At 41.5% G+C, this 7,198-nt stretch overlaps 1 pseudogene; it reads left to right on the top strand.

The window, feature by feature from the left end:
- Positions 1-6,876: 6,876 nt before the first annotated feature.
- Positions 6,877-6,994, top strand: LOC126459448 (5S ribosomal RNA; annotated as a pseudogene).
- Positions 6,995-7,198: the final 204 nt, after the last annotated feature.

Genomic DNA, 7,198 nt, shown 5'->3' with positions numbered 1-7,198 from the left:
GCTAACAATCATTGGATCTCGACCAACGCGAGCAGCAATGTCGCGATACGATAATCCGCAATCGCGATAGGCTACAATCCGACCTTTATCAAAGTCGGAAACGTGATGGTACGCATTTCTCCTCCTTACACGAGGCATTACAACAACGTTTCACCAGGTAACGCCGGTCAGCTGCTGTTTGTGTACGAGAAATCGATTGGAAACTTTCCTCGTGTCAGCACGTTGTAGGTGTCGGCACCGGCGCCAACCTTGTACGAATGCTCCGAAAAGCTAATAATTTGCATATCACAGCATCTTCTTACTGCCGGTTAAATTTCGCGTCTGTAGGTACGTCATCTTCGTGGTGTAGCAATTCTAATGGCCAGTAGTGTATGAAAGCGTGCTCCGGGAAATGTTTTCGTGACATCTCTTTATTCTGGATGGCTCAATGGATCAACATAAGTATGCATCTATCCTTGGGATCACATCCACCGCTACATGCATGTTCTTCCTCGGCGCGATGGCATCTACCAGCAGGACAATGCAATGTGTCACACAGCTCGCAGTGTACCTGCGTGGCTCAAAAAGCACCAGGACGGGATTATCACACCTCCCCCGGTCACCAGACTCCTCGGATTAAAACCCACTAGAGAATATGTCGCACAACCTTGATAGATCTGTTCGTGGCATGGATCCTCAACCAAGAAACTGGCCACGGCGCTGGATGGCGTGGCTCCACATCCCTGTCAGTACCTTTCAGAACCCCACTGACACTCTTACTGCCCGACTCGAACTGTAGAAGATTGTTATTTTGGCTTCTGACAAGTGGTCACAATAACGTGACTGGAGAGTGTATAGGCCACTGATGATGGGCTATATGCCCGATAAACGGTCCGATAATTAAATGCTTTTTCATGAAGCTCAGGTTGATCAACAAGATATATTTTTAAAAAATTCTTACAAAATGTGGATCATCAAGCATACAAAATTTTGTCATTCTCCTGAGGTCAACATCCCATTCATTGCAAGGGGGTGCTGACTCCGTTTTTCGAACGGACTGAAGGAAGGGCATGAAGACGAGGAAAGGACATAATATCATGTTTCCGCGCCAGACGTCAGATTTCAGGACAGACTAGAGGTAGTGCAAGGGGCATAGCAACATGGTCTCGTAATCGGACAGTCACCAGCTGATATCCATAGTGTGTCCGCCCCCGGTAGCTGAATGGTTAGCGTGACGGATTGTCAACCCTCTGGGCCCGGGTTCGATTCCAGGCTGGGTCGAAGAGTTTTCTCCGCCCAGGGACTGGGTGTTGTGTTGTCCTCATCATAATCCTATAATTCTCATCGAGTGCAGGTCGCCGCAGTGGCGTCCAATTGAAAGACCATCAACCGGCGAACGGTCTGCACGACGGGGGGCCCTAGCCATACGATTAAATTAAATAAATAAATCCATTGTGTGTACAGTGATAAACTATTTTCTTTTGTATTATAATTTATGTGGTGCAAACTGTGTATGATCAAAAGATTATTTACAGTAGCGACCAACTGAATGGGGCAGTGCAGTTGTTAAGACACTGAACTCATATTCGAGAGGTTATAGTGTGTAGATGCAAAAGTCTGGAACGTCTGGATCGCAACTTGGGTGGAGCAGTAAATGTACGACGACTGTACTGCGGTTTCTTGCGCTTTTTCCATTGCGTGTACCTGGGCGAAAGCTCAATCAACAGAAATTTCCAAGATTCACTTGAGGCGTTTCGTCAAGACTTGGTGAAGCAGTCGGTCACGAGAGAGGTTGAGTTGTATTTTTAAAAACAATCTGTACGTCTTTTCATTAGGATTTACACAATTTCTCGTAGTAGTGAGACATTTATTGTATCTGACTGCCAACCTGTCCTGAAGCGTAAGAAGACTTTTTTTTTTATCTCGCAACCTCGTACCCAAGCCTCTCAGTCCTTGTATAATGGGGGACTGATGACCTTCGCTGTTTAGTCCCCCTTAAACATCCCAACAACCACCACCACCTTGTATAAATCATCATTCAAATTTCTTCGTTGCTTAACCTCCTCCACTTCGTTTTTCCGTTCTGTAGAGGGTCTTCCTCTTTTTATTTTTTGTGGAGGTTGTCAACACCGTACTTTTTTCTGGCCACGCACATCCCTTAATTTCATCATATGCCCATACCACCATTCGATTTCTGATTTCCGTGTTTGGTATCTTCTCTCGTCTTGGAACTCTAAAAACGTGTCTGAAAAAACCCATCTGTACGACATCACGTGTTCTTCTATCTTCTTTTGGCATTTCCTGCATTCCGCTCCTTTTAAATAAAAGCTTTATGTTATTGACTCATATAACCTTTTTTTGTCTTTTTCTTAATTTTATTCGACAAAAGGAAGGAACTCAGCTTATGGATTGCTTGTTTAGCTTGTGTTGTTCTCTGCCTCATTTCTTGTTTTCTGGAAGCCTGGTCTAAGATTATAACTTTCCGATATTTATACCTTTGACATGTTTCAGTAGCTTTTCCGTTTATGAAAATATCATGTTGCTTACTTACCATACAGAGATAGTTTATAAAAAATTATTATTACTCTGGCATTATTGTATGTTTCTAAGTTTTCTTCATATTTTACTTTATAATTAACCATAGTCATCTGCACCCATTGCAATTTGTTCATCGGCGAATAGTAAACTCGGTCTGTAATCCGGGTCTAGGACCAGTACTCCACACTTTTTCATGCATCCCTAAGAACTTCGTTCTCATAACATTTATACAGAGTAGCTGCTATAGAGCAATCTTGTCTAAGTTCTTTGGTTGGTCATATTATCCTGGAAATGTTCATATGATTCAAATGGCTCTGAGCACTATGGGACTTAACCTCAGATCATCAGTCCCCTAGAACTTAGAACTACTTAAACATAACTAACCTAAGGACATCACACACATCTATGCCCGAGGCAGGATTCGAACCTGCGACCGCAGCGGTCGCGCGCGGTTCCAGATTGTAGTGCCTAGAACCGCTCGGCCACTCCGGCCGGCCCTGGAAATGTCTTCCGCTTTTTCAACTCTCGTCTCTAATCCTCGTAAATTTTTTAACTTGTAGCAACATGTATTTTATTTACTGTGCTCTCGTCAAGGTATCGACATAGATTCTTTAGTGGTGCGCTATCTTTTTTGTTCTTTTTTAAAATCTGTAAATATCATACGAGTGCCTCTTTCCATAGCTCTTCTTTTCTCAGTTAACTCTTTTATATTAAATGTGTTACCTACACAGGACTGAGCTGCTTTTAGGCCAGTCTGTTCTTCTCGTATTATAATTACATTCAGAAGAAGTTCTTTTTTTAATTCGACCATGCTGCCTTCCCACTGGTGCAGTAATTCTAATGCCCCTATAGTTGCTGAAATCTCTTTTTGATCCTTTCTAATGAAGTGGTATCACGTAGGTTTTTCCTTTTTTTATTGGTGGTGGGAGGGGGGTGGTCTTCTGTTTGGACAAACACTTGTTAAATATTGGTTTAATTATTTTTAGGGTGTTTTCTGTTGCATTTCTTGTATCAACTCAATGAGAATTCCTCCGGGACCTGGAGATTTTCCATTTTTCATACATGAGGGTCAGTCAATAATTAGACAAACTGCTGTACACCAAACTGGTTTTTTAAATCAATGCAATTTTTTATCTATTTTCCAAGTAATCCTCACCAACTTCTATGCAGTAACTCATATTATTAGGTTTCTGATACTACCCGGTGGAGAATATTTTACGTTGATGTCGATGCCAGTTGTAGTTTTCTCTTTTAATTCTTCGTTGCCATTGAACTTCGTGCCGTGCAAAGTTTGTGTCATCCGACCCGATATATAAATGTTGGAAGGGGCAAGGTGTGGCCTAAAATGAGGATGAAGCTGGAGCCACCAATCCAATTTTCCAATAGTTCCCAGGGTCAGTTGTGCCGTATGAGATAAAGAGTTGTCTTGAATAATGTCTCGGACATTTCTTCAGCTTGGGCTTGACTTTTGTTTTCAATCGTGGATGAGTAGCTCAAGCTGTTGATAATGCGTTGCTCCTCAAAAATATTACAGAAGATCGGACCATGGACACTCCAAAAGGTGGTCAGCGTGATCTTACCAGCCGACGGTTGAGTTTTGAATTTCTTACAGGGATACGTTCATGCGGGTTTACACTGCATTATTTGACGCTTCGACGCCGCCTCGAAATTGTGTTTTCAAGTTTTACCATAGGTTAAAATCCTATTAAAAAATTCACCTTCACTATTGAAACCATTTACGAGCTCAGCACAAAAACGAAACCTCAGTTCTTTGCAAAGAACCTTAAGATCTCTGGCAGCCCATCTTACCAAAGTCTTTCGGTAGTTTAGTCTGTTCTGAATGATCGAATGAGTTGTGGCAACACTTACCCCTCGACTCTTGACTTTTTATAAATATTTGTTTAGTTGTAAGTCATCTGCCTTCTTGGATAAGTGAATCAATACGTCGAGGTCATTATTGTTATCGGACGCCCTGAGCGGTGCTGGTCGGTCACGCTTTTGCGGCCAATTTTAAAACTTTTATACCCACTCGTAAAACCTCACACTGTTTATGCTACTATTCTCATATTGTTTATTTATACGAGAGAATATTTCTGACATTGATACAGTTTCTAAAACAAAAAAAGGATCACATGACTATGTTCTTTAAACATACTTTCTTGGAGCGGAAACGCCATCGTAACCAAGACCTTACGCGTTATGTTTACATAAATATTAATCGAACAAATAAGTAACACTCTTCGGAAGGTTGAGAACTACAAAAAGTTTCCATTCGTGCATTAGGTATTGCGTTTGCTGTGTATGATTGTGTAATTACAGAATAGAGAGAACTACTTGAAACGAATTTGTTTAGTCACGTAGGATGTTCATTTTCAGTGTTTTCACGGATGAGTTTTTTTATGGAACATGTGCAATGAAAATCAAACAACTTAGAGGAATTTCACCTTGTATCACGAGTGAAGCAGATTCTCGTAATATGCAGGTACTTCATAGCGCTGTGTTCCTTTTTTTTTTACTAGCGCTCTTATGTTTTTTAGTAAATACATTGTGTCCCAGGAGGAACGATCAGTATCCGAGGTTGTGACAGAAAAGAACTTTAGAAGCAAAACAATTCCAGTAAACATGGGCTCTACAGTGCATTCCTTTAGAACTATGAGCACATCCTCACCTTCGATAGTGTAAAACAAATCTCTTCTAATGCGAACTCTCCAACAGAAAAGATGTATTCCACAGTGTAGAAGATGAAAATGTGCTCATAGTTCTAAAGGTATGGATTTTACAGCCCAGGTCTACAAGACTTTTTTTTCTTATATTGGTCCATACTACCACCTTTAAACGTTCGTCTGTGGAGTTCTGGTTACCCTGTAGAAATTGAAACTGCCTTCTAAAGTAACACATAACCTCCAGAGATAATGTTTGGCTCTGCTGCGGAGTGTGCACTGTTTCGAAACTTCGTGGCAGATTTAAAATACGTGCCGGATCGATAGATGAACCCGGAACCTTTGCCTTTCGCGGGCAGTGTTGTACCGACTGAACTACCCAACCACGACTAGCAACCTACCCAAACAGCTTTTCTTCCGTCAGTACGTCTTCCAAAATTCACACAAGTCCTCTTGCATACCTTACAGGAGTAGCACTCTTGGTAGACAGAATATTGTGAAGAAACGGTTACCACAGGCTAGGGGGACTGTTTCCGGAATGCATTTTTCATTCTGCAGCGGAGTGTGCGCTGTTTGGAAACTTTCTGTCAGATTAAAACTGTGTTCCGGTCTGGTATATAATTTTTATTTACCAGGAAGTTGCAATACATAAGCTCACTGGATGTTTGTAGTTCACAAATAGCTGTACTTTTACGGATCCGTACCTCAATCGGTAAGAACGGAACCCTCATACGATCACTTTGTTGTCCATCTGTCTGTCTGTTCAAAACCCTTTTTCTCAGTAACAGTTAAACGTATCAAGTTGTCACATGTTAAGGTCTGTGGTCCTTTGGCGGTGTAAAAATGTGAAGCTTTTACGTTAAAGCGGCCATTTATATCACATATTTTGATACTCGAAACTGATTCATTGAAACGTATAGGGTACTTCTCGTTGATCTAGAATTAATGAAATCTGGCAAGAACAGAGGTTTCACTACACAATAAAATAAAAAATCCGAAAATTGTGAATTTGTAGTTATATAACACGATTTTTTTTGTCGTTTGTTATCTGTCTGCCCGTCTGTGGTCCTTTGGCGGTGTAAAAATGTGAAGCTTTTACGTTAAAGCGGCCATTTATATCACATATTTTGATACTCGAAACTGATTCATTTTTCTTACGAGCGGGTAGAGTTACCAAGTCGAAATTTATGCCACGTACTGAGGTCTATAGTCCTTTGGTGGTGCCAAAAGTTAAGCTTCTAAGTCAACGCAATCAAAAGATACGACCATTTATGTCACATACTTTGATACTCTAAAACTCACCCATTGAGACCTACAGCTTCCTTCCCCTTGACGTATAATCATGAAATTTGGCAAGACGAAAAGTTTCACAGTACAAGTAAAGGGAAAAACCCGAAATTGATAATTCGTAATTGTATCACACGAAAAAAATATTTCTTTTCTCATTTGTTTCCGACTTCAAACATGAAATTAAAACATCCTCAAAAGTCAAAATCTTAAACATGGGTGCGAAACAGCAACTGTGTGAATCTGAAGAGGAGAAAAAAATCAGTCAACCAGTTGCAAAACAAAGGTTTATTAGCCCTTATTGTAAAGTCACTAGGCAAGGGGCTACATTGTACTTTAAACCTTTAAAAGGCTAATAAACCTTTGTTTTGCAACTGATTGGCCGATTATTTCATCCTCTTCATACTCGAAAGGCAACGGCCTTACCGCAGTGGATACACCGGTTCCCGTCAGATCACCGTAGTTAAGCGCTGTCGGGCGTGGTCGGCACTAGGATGGGTGACCATCCGGACTGCCATGCACTGTTGCCACTTTTAGGGGTGCACCCAACCTCGTGATGCCAATTGAGGAGCTACTCGACCGAACAGTAGCGGCTCATCATACCATCATACCGACCGGGAGAGCGGTGTGTTGACCACACGGCCCCTCCTATCTTCAATTTCAGTTGAGGATGACACGGCGGTCGGATGGTTCCGATGGGCCACTTGTGGCCTAAAGACGGAGTGCTTCATACT

Source organism: Schistocerca serialis, chromosome 2 (genome assembly GCF_023864345.2).
Source record: "Schistocerca serialis cubense isolate TAMUIC-IGC-003099 chromosome 2, iqSchSeri2.2, whole genome shotgun sequence".
Classification (NCBI taxonomy): domain Eukaryota; kingdom Metazoa; phylum Arthropoda; class Insecta; order Orthoptera; family Acrididae; genus Schistocerca; species Schistocerca serialis.
Note: the sequence above shows the minus strand (reverse complement) of the source record. Positions and strands in the feature narration are given on the sequence as shown.